This window comes from Gallus gallus, chromosome 3, assembly GCF_016699485.2.
Source record: "Gallus gallus isolate bGalGal1 chromosome 3, bGalGal1.mat.broiler.GRCg7b, whole genome shotgun sequence".
Classification (NCBI taxonomy): domain Eukaryota; kingdom Metazoa; phylum Chordata; class Aves; order Galliformes; family Phasianidae; genus Gallus; species Gallus gallus.
This window is the reverse complement of record NC_052534.1, coordinates 11,383,306-11,400,430: the sequence shown is the minus strand read 5'-3', so window position 1 is coordinate 11,400,430 and position 17,125 is coordinate 11,383,306. Positions and strand designations below refer to the sequence as shown.

Here is a 17,125-nt window from a genome sequence, read left to right as displayed (position 1 = left end):
GCACTGTAACATACTGTATTTGCAGAACTGCAGATTTAGTAGAACTCTGCAACTTCAACAGCCTTGCTTTAACATAGCTTTATTCAGATTTCGGACCTTTTAAATGCTCAAGCAGATCCATGATGCTCTCCTATATATTTGATCAGTTTATGTTAAGGTCATACTGGAGTTTGTATCAATTTAATTAAATAGAATTAATTCACGTGTCACCTTCTTAACACCAGTGGAAGTGTATCTCTTTTCACTGTTTAGGCATGCTGAATGTAATAGAAATCTGAAACTTAAATATTTTGTCACAACTCAAACTGTGGTGGAAAGAAGGGTTACTTCTTGTAAGACTGTATTTTGCTTGTTTTGTTTTGGGGGGAGAAGGGGAAAGAATTTTGGTAGATAAGCAAGTAGTGTCTTGGCATAGGTTAATATTTCTAATGTTTCTAGATGTACTAAGTTTAACAAGAACAAAATGAGCTTGGAAGAATTTTCTTTTTGCCTCATGCCATTCATCTAAGGCTGTATTATCAGAAAAATTAAGGGCCAGATTTTGCCCTCAGCTTTGCTTGCACAGATTCTCAAAAGGCAAAGAGGCCAGAATCTGCCATTAGCTACAGTGACTTCTGAACTGCAAAGAGCATTCTGACCCTATGGAACTTCTATTCACTTATTAAAAAAAATCATTTAAAACAAAGCCTGTACTGGATGCACCGCTGGCCTCAGGAATCTCAGTGGCCACTGCTTCAGCTGGCAAAGATTAGTAATGATTTATTACATTCAAGAATATAAAGTATATAGTACAACCAACATCAGAGAAAGAACAAAAGCTGATTCTCAGCTTGTGTTAACTGGAGTGTCTTTGGCACTGTGTGTTCCCACATCTGTGGACACCATGTTGTTAAGGTATATGAATATCTCTTTGTGACATAAGTGAAGAAAGCATCTTAATAGATTCTGGAAGACATCTGGAAAACAAAACAGGTAACTATAAGCTTAGAAGTTGCCACTTCCTATATTTACCCAGAGACTTTTAGTAGGTTGGCTAATTTGTTTACATTGAAGAAAGGCAGACAATTTTTTCAGTTTGATTACAGCACAATAGAGAAAGTGTGCAAATCATTTTGCTTAGTTACCTTTGTGGTTAAAGTCCATCTGTCCATTTCATCTGAGTCTTTCTTCCGCTTTTCCTACGTCTGCCTTCAACACAATTCAAGTGAGTCGCTTTTCTTCTGCCTCTGAACTCAGACTGAATGAAGAAAATACTGCCAGAAATTCTTCAAGTCGTCCCACAGATTTGGGTTCCTTGGGCACATCTGTGTGATATTACCTCCATGACAGTAATTGCAACAAAAACAAGATCTGTGGAACTGAGAAAACATAGCAGGTTAAATTAGTTTAAATTGAAAGGCAGGGTGAACGGTGTGTCTATTCCTTGGAAGGCCGTTTGATTTCTTGCAGCACCTGCACAGAGATGTGCCTCAGCCCCCTCCACTGCATCCCACGGATTTACTTCCCGCCATGCCTTTTGTACCTACAGAGCGTCCCTGTGTCACCCTGTGGAGGCGCAGTTCCCCAGCGGTGCAAAGTGAGGTAATAATACTTGCGGAGGCTCTTTTCATTTTAAGTGCTGTGTGGAGAAGCTGCATATGTATTATTTCCCCACTCCTCTTTAAATATTAACCCAAAGCTGATTGTATTCCCTGGCTGGGTGCGCTGTGGCGGGACGGCTGAGGGGCCAAGATGGCGGCACGTGCACGTTCCTCTCCTCCCGCGCAGTCCCGGAGGCTGAGGTGAAGGCTGGGAGAGGGAAGCGGGAAAGCAAATTTTGACACGCAGCTGAAGGTCTGCTCCAAAATTGCGGACGTTTTGCTTCTTTACCGCTTGGTGGCAGCAAAGGAGCGTCAAACAGTCTGCGGGATGCGCCGAGAGCGCTTTTTAAAGCCGCAGAAATCCGATCCAGAGATTCACGGGCAAGAAACGAGCAAGCCGAAACCAAGCGACCAACCAAGCCCCACAAACCAGAAAATCGGAAAAGAAGCCAAGCCCCCGACTTCTTTATTTGAAAAGACAGAAATATTGCTTATCTAGGGCAGTGCTGCCCCACCCCTCAGGTAGCTGTAGTTAAAAGTGCAGCTTTTCTTACTTCATTTCTTCCTAACGAGGCTGTGTGGTAGGCCGCACAGCGCTCGCTGTGAGCAGTTACGTTTCCATAAGCTCTGCTTGCTTTCTCTGATTTCTTGGAGAGGCTTTAAAAGCAGTGTATGCGTGTTTGTGTGTGCATACACCATGCAGTCTAATCTCTGCGTGGTTGAGAAGTAATACACTGACTTTTAAACTCAGTTGAGTTTATAGACTGTTTATTCTCTCACTTAAACCTGTTTTATACTCGTGGAAGGCTGTTAACACTGATGGGTTGGTTTCTAATTTCTTCTAAGCAAGAAGCAGGGTTCTTCATTCTTCTGCTTAAAATCCTGATAGATTGCAAATATTGACTGAAAAGGCAGCATTTCTCAAGTGCAGACTGCAGGACAGGATCCCAGCTGCTGAAACGAGCCTTGCACTATGGGCTCCAAAGGGTGTTTTTTTTCTTCTTTGGGAATGAAGTGATGCAGATTTACCAGAAAGGCTAAACAGGTGTTGACTTGTCTTCTCTGCTTAATACCTTACAGTCCTAGCTGGCATGATGTGTTGTGCCAAGTGTGTTGTTTGAGGTGAGTGCATCTGTGCAATGCCATGTTAGATTGGAGTTGTGTCCTCCCCAGCGGGAGGGAGAAGATAGTCAAGGGTTGTAGCCTTGGCCAAGCAGAATTGGATTGTCCCTCTGTTATTGGAATGATGCTGGTTTTAATCAACACAGTGCATTAGTCCCAGATACCTACTTTTCTTAATTCATATATCTGGGAAGATTTTTGAGACAAGATCTGATTCTCACGCTGTTTATTCTTTGCTTAATGTCTGGTCACTGATGGTTTTTATGTCTCTGCATAGACTAGCAAACAAATGCATCATGGGTCTGAGAAATTTAAATTTTAAGTGTTGAATCTTGCTTATATTTATACCACTGCATATCTTGGATAGCCCTACTGACTCTTGTGGATTTACACCATTAAAATAATACAGCATTAGCAAAGACTTATTTTAAGGGATTCCTTACACCTGAGGTTTGATTCTGCTTTGTCTCTAATGAAATTGCCAAAATTAAGTAGTTGTGAAGTCCTGATGGGAGCAATAGGTCCTGTGTTCTGCTTTACATTCCTTTAGCAAAACTTCTGGTGATTCACCCCTCCGGCCCCAGTTTCCCCACTGAATTTAGGAGGAATGCAAAGTCAAGTCCTTTAGCTTCAGTCACAACCCATTGACACATGTAGTTACTTACACACTGGCCATTGCTTTTTTTTTCTCTCCAGAGTTTCAGCAGCATGAGTCTCTTTGAAGATTGTGCTCCTGAATCAGCTCATTGGTGTAACATTATGCAGCTGAGTCTCAAAACAAATTCCCTGTTTGCACTTCAGTGTGAATGCAAAACACTCAGCTCCCAGAAGAAGTCTAGTAGAGAATGGATACGAGCTGCAAAGGCCTTTAGCTCTTTCTTTTTTTTTTCTTTTTAAGTGAGAAAAGGGAAAATTGATTGTTATACACATCCATTGAGGAAAAGGTTTTGTTTTGTTTTGTTTTGTTTTTTTTAAACCCTTCCTTCCCATCTCTTTTTTCTTCATAAACCATGTGTCTATACCTGTGCTGCCTCCTGGAACACTTCTGAATAATGCAAGGATAACGTCATTGTAAAAATAAAAGAAATTCAAGGTTAGATGCATGAAATTAAGTCCTCTATTAGAAACCTATGTTGTCTAGTACTGTTAAAAAATCTTGTTGCCATCCTTAAACTCGTTAGGCTTGCTGGCCCCAAGAAAGATGATACAGAGTTGTATTCCTGTATTTAAGCTCTTGGTGTAATAACCTTTCTTATTTCAAGTCAAAATGTGTCCAGGAGCAACTGAAAGCCATTTGTTCACATGTAAAAGTGAATTAGTGAAAGTAGTGAATTAGTTCAAATAGAAAATCCAATCTTGCCTAAACTGAAGTGAGGTTTTTTCTTTTTCTGTTTATTACAACCTCCTCTAATCTTGGGTTTGCTTTGTGATGGAGGCACTAGGACTAGATCTGGTAGAAACCTGTCCTTAGGTGTCAAAATTACCATGTTAGCACTCTTTTGCTGCCAGGACTCGCATAGAGTTCCCAGTGACTTTGGCATAGGTTTTGATGCCATAGCTTTCAAAATCAGTCTCCCTTAGATCTGGAGTTGAGCTCCTTCCTTGAATGCATGAGTTAATTTTCTTTCTGCTTTGTAGTGGGTGCTCTTTTCATCTAATGGAACAAGTCATTGAACTTTTCAGGCTCAGCAAAATGATGTAGAATTTAGTAAATGCTGGATTAGGCCCCTCATCCTGAGTGATTGGAACAAAGAGAAAGTTACAGAACAAAACTTTTGAATGAGGCAAATAGCCAAAGCGATGTATCAATTTGCCATCTCATGAATGTTACAAAGTGAGACACTGCAATGTTACCTACAGGTGCAGAGGCCTAACCCTCCTAACTCTCCACGCAAACCCTCCTGAAACCTCAGCAAACCACCCTCCAGGGCTTGGATTCCAGCCAGTGGCATATGTTGCAGAGAAAATCAAATTGGGAATAGAAAACATTTAACCCTTTTCATTGCATTTCCTTGTAAGGGCAGCTAGGTTCTGTTATGCCCTGTGAGAATAGGTCCTTCTAACCCTGCAGTGCCCTGGTAAAAGCCAGTTGGCAGAGCACATTGCCACTGTGGAATTGGTTGGTGAGTTTTTTTTCCACTATCCCTATGAGACCACTGTTACTATTGTTGTCTGCAGTAGACATTTTTTAGTGTTTGGTGTTCTTTTTTTTTTTTTTTTTTTTTTTTTTTTACTAAATTAAATCCATTACGGCAAGATTGGCAGCTACAGTTGAAGTGATATCATTTTGATTACAAGTTTATTATGCCTTGATGATGGATGAGTCAAGGAAACAGACATCTTTCACGACAACGCCAGGTTAACTGGCTGGTTGTAGCTAAATATAATTTTCCAGCTGCCTTCAGCAGTTATGGTGGAAGAGCCTCTTAAGTTCGAAGCTGTAAGTTCTGCTCATATCACTGCCGACTGAAGGAGCGTTATGTTGAGTTATGCCAATTGCAGACGTGGACCTTCCTGTGTGAGGCAATGTTGCAGATGGAACCATTTTAAATGGCAGTTGTGTTTTTCTGCAGCATTTTAACAAATTTTAGTTTAAAAGATTTTTTTTAGCTTCAGCTTTTACCTTCTGTGTTGCTCTTGGTTTTGATTTTAAAAATGACAGTAACCCATTTCCTTTTCTGCTGACATTCCAAGTGTGAGCTTTGGAACATATGCCACGAGCGTCACTTTCAGGCTCTCAAGGGATTTTTTTTCCTGTGTACTTTGAGTGTAAAACCTTGTACCCTACCTACAAAGTACTAATTGTCTTAATAATTACTCCTTAGCATACACTGAGATTTGCTTTCTGCACTGATGCAGGTGGGGATGGATGGTCATTGGAGCTGTGTCTTGAAACAGGCTATTGTGTTGCCCTAAACTTGAAGGAAGGTAAGGCATTTTTTTCCTATGCAAATAACAGAACAGTTATCATATATTTTAATTTAATTGGCTACCGAAAGTGAGCCAGACAGCTTCTTATTGTCATTCACAGTAGGAACAGGTTTGCTGGGTCAAGCCATTCCAATCCATTCATTGTTTTGTCTTCATATCATAAGAGAAAACACTGCACTTATGATATGACTGAAAGATTTATCTTTTTAAGGGTACATTGTTCCTCCTCTTCATTTTTTTCTGTTTTTCTTTGCTCTTTCTAACAAATGCAAGCCCATGATTCTAATGAGAAGAGGTATGTCTGGGTGAAGTTTTCTGGGAAAGAGGATGAAAAACGACACTGCTCTTGCCAAGTAGTCACTAGACACAAGGTGAAGAGGTTTGGCCAGAGCTCACTGACTCTGTGTCCAAGTGGGGAGCCCTACTGTAGAGTCAGGATTCTGTTTCATTGTGACTATATTGCATATGAGGAGTCACTGGGCTTCTCCAGATGTTGCTCCAGATTCAAACAGTTCTTTATTTTCTGTAAAGACTGACCATGTTTTACAAGCTCACTTTTAGAGCCTGTTGCTTAAAGATCACAAATGGTGACACTTTAATGCTAATAAAGAAATTAAAAAGAAGAAAGTAAAGAATTAAGCAAGAAATGCAAAGAAATAGAATGCAAAACCACTATTTCTCAGTATTTACCCTGAAGTCTTCCCCTCAGAGATCATCCTATAATGTCAGCTCTGTTTACTCCTTGAGTAAATGTCTGGTGTCACTTTAATAAATCAGATGAACTCTGCTCAGAGAGAGATGAAGCCTGTCATTTGATCATTAAGATTATTTACTGTAGGGTATGTAGCTGAAATACAATAGTAATATAGACACATACAAACTTAACCTCCTAATCAGGAAAAATAAATGGATAAAACCTGCCATAATATGTTTCAAGGTAAAAGAATGTTGAAATAAATCAGTCAATACCTAGTTTAGATTACTGTGGTGGTGTTTGATTCAGAAGCTTCTGAATCAATCCAAAACAGCATACCCTATTTTAAGCAGATCGACACAATAGATAGAGCTAATTATTACAGGTTGGCTGTGCGTGACAGGCTTCTTCCAGATACATCTGCCTGTACTGAAGGCTACAAGATGGAACTTGCAGCTCACTGAGCAGCATAGGCAGCATGAGCCTTAAGTGTAGGCATGTTTACAGTAGAGAAGCTCTGCTTTTACCCATGGAGTTTGCTTCCTTAGGGAACAGCAACATGACATTACTAGCTGAATTTTTTACTTTCTCTTCATGGGTGCTTTGCATTTTGTTGAGCTCACTTGCATCTTTCTGAAGAAAATGCTCCTATCAGATACGTCCCCATTTGTCTCCAGAGGTTGTAGTTATGGAACAGAACTGCAGCAATAGGGAGACCAATAATAACTGTTTGGTGGATTTTGGAGTGTGTACTTTTTGCTTTCTAGTCAGATGTAGTTTTTCAGTACACTTACAAATGTTGCCTGTATGATTCCTTGAGAAGGCAGCAAACATTGGCAGAGATCTGGCAGCTTTAGGACTTTGCAGTTCTTGTTGCTTAATCCTAATAGAATTCTTCCATGGCTGGACCAAGGCTCAGAGCAAAAGAAAGCTTTGACATCCAGAAACACAATAAGGTGGTGCAGAGGGCCAGCCCTCATTCTGAGGGAGAATATGCAGTGTTTTCTGTCCGGCACGGGAAACCGTGATCTGGTGTGCACTGTGATATTGTTTGGAGGTTACAGCTGAACTCTGTTGTGAGGAATCATGATGTTCTGATGGCTTCCTTAGGATAAGCTCAAGTGGAGACTAGTGGACCAGTGCTGGCACATTAAAAGCAAAGCTTTTGGCTCATGCCTTGTGTGCAGCTCTGCCTCTGGCCAGGCAGGAGGGGGACCTGCCTATTAATGGGAGATGTTTCTCTCCCCTCACCGGGAATAGCATAGGACTTTTATCGTGTGATTCTCAGGTCTGCTGGAACGGGCTGGAAAAGCAACCAGAGAGCTGGAGCAAATGCTGTCTTGCTCCCTAGATTTTTGTGAGGCCACTGGCACAAATCTAATGCCCCCAGGGGCTGAATTACACCACGGATCTGTTGCTCTCAGAACCTCACACACTTGTGGGATCCAATTGCGGGCCTCAGTCTAAGCTGTATTAAGTTTCACGTGGAAGCCTTGTTGTCTAAAGTCCTAAGCCCTGGTGTGGCAAAGCTGTTAAAAATGTGCTTAGCTTTATATATGTGAATTATCCCCATCTCTCCTTCCATGGAGCTGAGCTATGAGCTGTTACTGAGGGGAACAGAAATCATAGTGAGCACAGTGCTGGCGTATGTTGTCCAAAGAGCTGGTTGGTAAGCCCTGCTCTATCCACACAAATTGGTGTCCTAATACATCCGTAATGTGTATGGTATAAGTAGGGTTTGGTTGTTGGAACTAGGCTAAGGGTGGATGGGAGAAACAAGCCCTTCTATTTGGAAAGAAGCAGCTGAGGTGTTATATCCTATGTTCTTCTGCTGGCATTTTCATGTCTGTAAAACGTCACAGTTATATTCGTTGATCCCATGAAACCATCCAGAGAATGAAATAGAATACCTGGAAAGACTGTTTGACATGAAGGTTGGTTGTGTGAAATGCACCGGACCACTCTGCTAGTCACTGAGCAGTGAAAAATTAAATAAATAAAAAAGAGAAAAGGCAGTGGGGAGGTGACACAGCAAGCAGTGGGAAACACCATTCTAAATTTGTGTGGCCTAGGATCTCTAATGATAGGCTTTTATCCCATTACATCTAATTGACACAGAACTTTATCATTAGCAAATTGAAAAGTATTTACTCCCTGAAATATTTGGGACATTATAGTGACTTTCTTTTCATGATGGGCTGTTGAAAGGACTATAATGGCCCAGCTCACATGTAGCCTGGGAAAACGATCCAGCAGTCTTCAAAGTTAATGAAATGTCATTTGTCATAGGCTTTGCAGGTGTGACTCTGTTTCTACATTATAATACATGATGGAAGTAAGTGGCTGGATTGCAGGCCTGTTGCCAAGTGTAATGCACATTCTGTGAGTGTCACTGGTGCAGCATTCCATAAATCTTACTAATAGCGAGAAGTCTTGAAATGCATGATCTTTCTCTTCTAAGGTCAAGCAAGACTACTCCACAACTTAATTTTAGCCTTGCTATCTCTATAGTCAAAATGGTAACATTCAAGGAGGCTTTGCTCTTCAACATCCCCTTTTGAAGTATTAATTTTGAAGAGCTTGATTATTTTAATTCTTTATTGGTTTTCCAGTTTTGTTTATTGGTTTTCCAATGAAGATGTGAACTAGCTCTGGAAAAGGCTTTCTTGATTAAGAAGGACCACGGTGGAGTAGAGGAGGTGGCATTTACCCAAGCTGCATGACTGGGGAGGGGAAAATCTTAGCCAAGCAGCCACATGGCCAACAGAAGCTGTGCTATGACTTTTGTTGGGTTATTGCAAGAGTTGAGATATGAAAGCTGCTGAGTAACTTCTGTACAGCAGTGTGCTGTTTGCCGTAGCTTTAAGTGCAACAAGTAGCGTTGTGTTCCTTTTAGGGACAGATGTTCAGCTGGTCTATATCACTGACTTCAAATGTCAGAGTAGTGCAAAAGAGGAAAAAAACTGAAGTCTTCGGTTTGCCTGACTTGTGAAAGATTTAGGCTGTTCTTTCTTGAAAAAGGTGTTTTCATGTGGTTACTACTTGGGTTTGTTATCTCTAGTTGGCCTCTCTGATGGAGCAAGAAAGCAAAACAATAGAAAAGAGTAGATCTGATTCTCTGCTATTGCTGATATGCAGGATTGACACCCCAGTGTGCCATTTTCTGCAATTGTTTAGTTGATTATACCCAAGCCTTAATCTTCCAAGCTTGAAGTGCTTAACGTGCTTGTTTTAACAGCCAGTCTGATGCACCTGACAAAAGCCAGTTCATACAGAAACTTGGGAATACTCTCTACTCTGGTTTATTCATGCTACTACCTATTTGTGTCCCTCTCTACGATGTTAACTCACAAAAACAGCAGGAACTGTTCAGCAATCTTCTTTGATAGCCTCTATTTAAATAAAAACATGAGTGAGCATCCTTTTTTTTTCTTTCTTTCTTTCTTTTTTTTCTTTTCCTTTTCTCTGACTTGTATTATTTATTGCAGTATTACATGTGGGGTGAAGCCACTCCATGTTTCTGGAGGTGCTTGTATGAGTGTAAGTGCATGGAAGTTTAATTTTGCTGAAGGTCTAGCCTCTACACTTTCTCCCAGAGGGAGTACACATTTCAGTCTAAGTAATCTTTCTAACACAGAACTGCTTCCATATCACCTCTGGTGCCAAGTTTTGCAGGGCAAGGATTGATTTTTAGAGGGATGCTTAGCAGAGTTAGGTCTTGTTTTGAAATCTGGATGCGTTACATGTTGATTTTTTGGTCATGCTAAAAACAATTTTGTTGTAATATTTCCTTGTATATGTTCACTATAAATATTGTTTAAAGATTCTTTTTTAATTCAAGATAGTCATGGATTCTGATGTCCTTACTTTTATTTTCCCTTAGAAGGGCTGGAAGGATCTTCTAAGACTTAGAAGGCGCTTAGGAAGAATCACGATGATATAACTCATTTGTGTAGTCTTACTCCTATTTTTGTATTCTGTAAGTCTAATTCATATTTTTAAAGGTTTAATGTTGCAGTCAGCTCTTAAGTAAATTCAGTAATTCAATGTGTGCCTTTACAAGGAGATAAGCGAACAAAAATACTTTATTTTTGTATTTATATTCATTATTATTGTTATTATTTGCTTTCCAGTACTGTTTGTCTCATCTTTAAGAATCTTAGGCTGGAAAGAAAATTAAAAAGTTACAAAATATGTCCCCTGTGGCCCCTCACCTTCCTCCCTCATTGGTGCTCAGATCGAATTTCAAAAGAATTCTAGAAGGATATTGAATTTCAGGTTTTGTTTTCCCATAGCAGTGATTCTGGCCAAAAAACTTTTTAATCAAAAGGACCAACTGTAACCTTGTTAATAACTAAGAAAACAATGGCCAAAGGGAAAAGATCTGCCAAAAGCTACAAGTCATTTCTTTTGGCAGAATAATTGGTAGATCGTTATTTTGGTTGAAAACAATGTGATTTGTATTTCTAATTTTGTAAAATTACTTAATTAATAACACATGGTCAGCAGTGTTGATTGCAGAGTGACTCTTGACAGAGGACATTTTTGAAGCAACGTTCCAGGGGCAAAGGTAGGATTATGCAATACTTCAGCAAATAAGGCCACGGCTGCTGCTCAGCAGATGATTCTGCTTGTCTTACAAAGACATAAATCATTGTGGTGTCCGTGGCATCAAAACACAAATTGCTGTTAAAAGGACAGTGGGATACGTCCAGGACCATGGGCTCATCAGTGGTGCAAATGGGGTTAGTGCCACTTGCAGTAGCGACTGCATGGTTGTACATAGGAGCATTTGGATAGAAAGAGAGTACTTGGAGGGAAACTCTGTGCTGAAAAGAAAGCAAGCTAGGAAATTATGTTAGTTCCACACCAGTTTTGTTGCTTGCGTAAATATTTAAGATGTTTCAAGTTTTACTATTTGCATGTGTACTTATGTTTGTGAGGCAAGACTGCGGGAGAATTAGAGGAGAAGAAAACTTACTTATTAGGAGCACATGATACAGTAGACAAAAGTTCTCACATCCTTTGTTACAGTCCAAAAGTGATAGTCTGTACAACAGTACCTCTTGTTTCTGGATGGATGCCTATCTTGAGTTGTTTGCTGTCAGCCATGGGACTGAACTTCCAGCATAACATTCCTCTTGCTTATTGTTCCTTTTGAGTCATCTGCCTCCGTTCCCTTCCACTAGGAAACCAGCTCCATTGAGTATGGGGTGGAGGAGTGGCAGAGAAGGAAGGACATAGAGCAATGAAGTCTATCTTCAGTTGGAGCTATATGACTACTAGGAAACTTTCTGCTATTACCCAGGGCATCGTGGCTCTTGGGATTCCTGAGTGCTTGTCTGCTGTGTTATACGCAGCACTTGATTAACTATTGTTTCACACTAATAAAGGAAATTGTTCTCTCCATGATTCAGATCCTCTTCACAATCTTTCTTCTGTAAACCTCTTCGTTTTTCATTATACGATTCTAATTATTCCCTTTTTTGTAGCACATATAACCTAACACCTATGTACATGGAGTGCCAGGACTTGAAACCATAATAAGCTGAATACTCACCTTAGAAACTATTATTCCAGTCATTACAACACAGCTTATTCCTCTAGAGGACATTAACATTTGAAAATGTGTCAACTAGAGTATGAAATTTATCATTATCAGGAACAACCAGCCAAGTAATTAGAATACAACATTCTGATTTTCTGTACTCCAGTATTAATCAAATGCTTGACAGCCATTTATATTTTAGGTACTTTTAGTTTCTAGCAAACCTCTTTGGAAGGCCAGTGCAGTATGTTCTGACATGGGAGAGCAAGATGCAGCAAGTAAGGAGAAAGTGAAGCACTAAATGATTGGACAAAATGTTGGTTAGGAAGGCTCAATCAGCAACGTAAGCAATGGCAAAACCATTAACATTGCAGCAGAAGAGAGAGGAAGATATCTTTAAAAAGTGCTTTATAAAGTTATATAGTTTAAAAACGTTCTTTTTTTAACTAAAAATACATGAGATGATGAACTTTTCTGCAAGATTGTTAATGGATTATAGCTGGAAACAGTTTAAGGGTATCAGCTTGAATATTTCTTAATAGTTTGAGAATTGCTGGTAACTTCTCCCATAAATTAGGGTTCACGCTGTCGCTGTGAGTTGGAGTGTAGTATGGGATTTTGTTCATGGTTATGCATATTATTTTTTGCAGCAATACATTTGTTATAGCAGTAATAATTCTGGTAGTCACTGGAACAAAAGTTTTTTTTCAGAACATGAATAAATGTCATTTATGAAAAAGATTAAAGATTGAGATGACTCTTACAGTTGAAGTCAGGCTCCCTGAGGATATTTCGGAGTGATGTCGGTACCTGAAGATTCACTTAACAAATGATGTTGCAAAATGGTGTCTTTTAGGGTGTTTCAGATGATTCTTTCTCTTTTGTTTCTTTTTAAGAGCCATGTCATGTTCCAAGTTTGAGAGAAAGCATTCTTCAGTTTGACACTGGGATTTGTATTTCAGCTGAATACTCTTTCCCTTAGCTTTCAATGACCAAGCTTCTGTATGATTTGCTATACTTCCCAATTTACCAAAGGCCTTAATATGAAAGAAACATTTGCAGAGAGGTACATTAAATCCTGAGTGGTTAATTATTTGCAGTAATTGTGATCTAAGCTGCATGCTCTGCTTTTTCATCACAGCAATTTCTATTAAAAGAAATTAATAAATATGCAGAGCACTGGGATGAAAATGAGTGATTGGACTTGCCATCACTAGTTCTGCTCTGAGGAGTTAAAATATGTCTGAGGAGAACAACTTCAAACCAATGCTTAAAGGGCTGAACGATCCCAGATTAGAGCTTTTCTGTTGAATTCTGCTCAAACCCATGGTTTTCTCCAAATTACTTTTTTTTTTTTTTTAAATTCTTCAGGAAGAGAGAGACTGAGAGAATAATTAATGCAAATGGGCAGAGCTGCACAGATGAGTTAATGGAAAGGTAGTGGCAGGAAGAAGGAGGAGAGAGAAGATAATTCATTTTTTCTCTTTGTGAAATGAAAAAAAAAAAAAAACTTTAAAACCTCTTCCTAAAGAAAGGGGTTGTGCTTCAGAACAGCTTTGAAAACAGGCCTTTATTATAAGGGTTTAATTTATACAGGATGACTGGATGTTATGTGTGCTACAGATGTGAGTACAGCATTACAAGCCCCTGGTTGAAGGGATAGCACTGCATTGCTCTGGAGCCACCAGCAGCTTGCTGCAACTGCTGGAAGTACTATGTGTGGTCCAACTGGTGGCCTGCAGGCCAGCTCCAGGCTGCTCTGCCAATCCATCCAGCCCCCCAGCTTCTTCCCTGGAAGAAGAGATGAAGAAAAGCTATTTTGAGCAATGACTGCACCCTCCAGCCACTGAGCTTGTCCTCAAAGCCAAAACACTGCTGCTGTTGACAGGAGGTGTGTGCGTTTGAAGGGAAGGGGAAGCTGTTGCTACCGAGGGGCAGATGTCTGTGGGTTTCCTCCAGCACTGTGGGCTCCAGCAGACTGCAGTCTGTGGCAGCCCCTTGGTGCTGGCGGTGCAAGGCTGGCCTCAAGGCTGTGCTTTGCAATCACTGCAGTGGCAGGGAAGAGAGAGGGCCAGCCACTGCTGGGGAGGCAGGATGCAGACCATGGTGGCTAAGGTGGGAGGGAGGAATTGTAAACCCAAATCCGGCTCTCACAGCTGTTGAGGTTAGACCACCCTGTACTATCTACAGTAGCAGGGTTTAGTCAGAAGTAGGCTGTGCCTAGCAGGCATCCATCAGTACTGTGGCATTGCACTGTCCAAGAGAAACAGTCTGACTGAGTGTAATGTTGTCTTTCTCTCCTTAAGAACTGTCCTGACTGCCCTTACAAGAAAGGAACGTGTGCAACCACCACTGAATCAGCAACCCTTGATCCTTGCTTTGGAAAGCTTGTGCTCCTCTAAATTTTGGCAAAAAGCCATTCAGAGAGTGTGGGAAGATTGCAGAAAGGGGTGGGTCCAGCAGAGATTTATGTGAACAAGCAATAACTTGGCCTTGTGACAGGTGTATGAGGAAAGGCAATGATAATAGAGATCTGTTGCCATGAAGGTAAGCAGCAGCCAGAACACATCGCAGACTGGAGAAAAAGGTCAAAGGTGTAGTTTCTTAAAAATTCCTTTATTTGTATGCCCAAATCTGGTCACACAGTACACAGAACAGAAAAGAGTTTTCCTTGAATCCCATTCAAGGATATGCACCTGTCAGCACAAGAAGTATGTGCTTTGTCCAAGGATGTTACTGGATGTTGGCATCCTCCTCCCCCAGGGATGGTCTGAGGGCAATATAGTGGTGAATCCATGGCCACGGTATAAGCAAAACATGCCTCTTACATCTGTGCTTCAGGATATGTTCTTGATTGTTATTTATGAGCTCATTCTCTGCTCATCACCAAAGATGCCAGATTTTGCAGTCTATCATCCATCAGTTTTACAGCAGATAGGACAAATGCTGGAGCCAGCCTCCTTGCAAGCACGTTGAGGGCTCCATCTACTCCAGTCTGCAGTGAAAGGAAGAAATGGTAATGCATTATTCTGCTCTCAACTGTCCTGCTGTGGCCTAGGACTAATTCCCTAGTGGTTATACCTTAGTGTAAAGCAGTGTATGGGCTATGAAGATCACATCCGTTGCATCCTACAGGGAGGCAGTATCTGAAGGGGTTTCTGGTTTCCATGCTTTGGAAGTGGAGAAGGAATCCTGCTGTTAACGACTGCTGTCAGAGTCCTACTAAATTAGAGCTACTTATCTAAGTACAGCAGGAAGACTTCATTCTTGGCTGGTACGGTAACTGGAAATGAATGATCTAAGTTGCGTTTGCTCATTTCTAGAATCACTTATCTTCACAGCACAACCCTTCTGCTGGATCCAAGCCCTTTCTTTTCCCCATATCACTGTTCCGATTTTTCTCCTTGCCTGGTGCCATGTGAGGGCTGGTAGCAATGGGGAGTGCAGCACAATGATAGACGCACTTTTCACAAGTGCGTAAGGCAGTGAAGGGTCTGAAGTCATGAGAGAACAGCTTGCTCTGTTCTTTAGGGCTTTTTTTTTTTTTTTTTTCCCCATGATTTGTCCAGTCCTGCAGAAAGTTCAGGGTCTGTAATTGTAGCAGGTGATGGTACGGTCACAGCATGTCAGGTAATACCAGCACTGGAATTTCTTTCTTATCTGAGTTCATTCAGAGTATGTTGGACTGCTGCTACCAGATCCTATTTTGAGGTGACAATGTAAGGCACTTTATGTACCACGTATGTAAAGCAAAGCCCCCATAAACAAGTTTACAAACAAGCTCTGCCTGTAAACAAGCAGTAAGCGAGGAGCTGGCAGAGGCCCATGTTATCACTCACCACTCTGGAGCTCCACTGATGAGCTCTCCTGGCTCCATCCCAGTTGAGTGAACACAGTCAAACGGAAAAACCCCACCAAAGCATCTGGAAGGGTCTTCTGACATTATTCTTTCACAGCTGCTAAGTCTGTTTGGGGTTTGTGGAAAATTCCTTCAGCTCAGAAGAATGGCATAGTGTAATGCAGTAACAAGCCTTGTGAAGGTTATCAGCAGTATGATCAAATCTATCTGTGGGACAAAGACCCCCACTGTACAGCTAATTAAAACTTGTTTCTTCCCTGCCTGCTCCTGTTTGGTGGCGGATACTTAGAGCTGCAAGGTACTGGAGTGGAAAGTTAGCTCTCAATATTTTAAGACCAGCTCTTTTCAAAGCCTTGTAGTGAAAGAAACCACACGCTTTTTCTTGTGGGCTGCATGAATGGCAGATCACGAAGCCATTTGCAGGCTATTTTTCTCTGCCACTAAGGCCAGTTATAATGCACACAGATAAAAAGGACAAGTTTCTGATGATCGCCTTGTTGTTGTTATTTTGTTTTGTTTGCTTCATTTTGTTGTTGATTCTGTTTTGTTTTTTAAAATTATTCTTCTTTTGAACTGATGAGATTATTACAATGGGAATATTTATACTTCCATTCATTGGGAAGCTGGATCTCAAATCAATCTGCCATACTGTTTTCGTGCTTATGACCATAATACCTTTTTCCCCCTCCCTCTCCTGTCCAACAGTTAATTACAAAAAAGGGCCATATATTGGACAGGAAACTCCTCAGTTTTGAGGCAATGGTCATGAGTGCAATGCCTGTGATTCAGGTGGCATTATGGAACAGCATATGGGGTGTTATGTTGCTCCATGCTTGGCACAAAGCGGTCAGTGCCTGTCACCAGCATGTGATTTGTTCCTCCTGGTGCAGCAGTGCTGAGTTTTATTCCTAAAAGTAGAACTCGTGTAGCCCAGAGAGGCAATTGACAGCCATGCAGAGATCCCTGGAGTAGGGCTGGTCTGTGAATTGTGTTAGCAATAGCATTTGTATTGTGGAAATGCTAAGGAGCTCCTGCCCTGCTGTGGTGGGCACTGCACATATGTAGAGCAAGAGTCACACAGTGATCCCCAAGATTTGTGAAGGCTAATGGAGAGACCTGGGAAAATGAAAGGCTGCTGAAGGTCGTGCAACAGTTTATCATTTGTCTGGGAGCACTGTGCTGCTATGGCAGCTTCCCTGCTGAATATCTTGAAGCCAAGGAATGACACAGGGAATTCTTCCCTCTCCAGGTGATAGGAAGGAAATGTGGGGTACCCGTGTTTTGTTTATTTGTTTGTTTTTATCATCTGTTGTCAGTATTAGAAATGTCAAGTTCTACTAGTGTAACATTTTTGACAAATAGTCTCCCGCACTCATTGCTACTCCCTGCTT

The 17,125-nt window shown here is 41.0% G+C and overlaps 2 long non-coding RNA genes across 3 annotated transcripts in view; one reads left to right on the top strand and one right to left on the bottom strand.

Annotated features, from left to right (window-relative positions):
- Positions 1-733: 733 nt before the first annotated feature.
- Positions 734-1,775, bottom strand: LOC121110482. Of its 2 annotated transcripts, XR_005858510.2 has the most exons (3): positions 1,453-1,775; positions 1,125-1,358; positions 734-956 (listed from the first exon to the last, which is right to left on the bottom strand). It is a non-coding gene; the product is annotated as an uncharacterized LOC121110482 (long non-coding RNA). The 2 variants fall into 2 exon arrangements; XR_006938986.1 differs by having other exon boundaries at positions 1,125-1,775.
- Positions 1,712-17,125, top strand: part of LOC121110483 — a 32,731-nt gene continuing 17,317 nt past the window's right edge. Inside the window, exons 1-2 of the long non-coding RNA XR_005858512.2 lie at positions 1,712-2,102; positions 5,562-5,630. This is a non-coding gene — a long non-coding RNA (uncharacterized LOC121110483). The remainder of the gene's footprint in view (positions 2,103-5,561; positions 5,631-17,125) is intronic.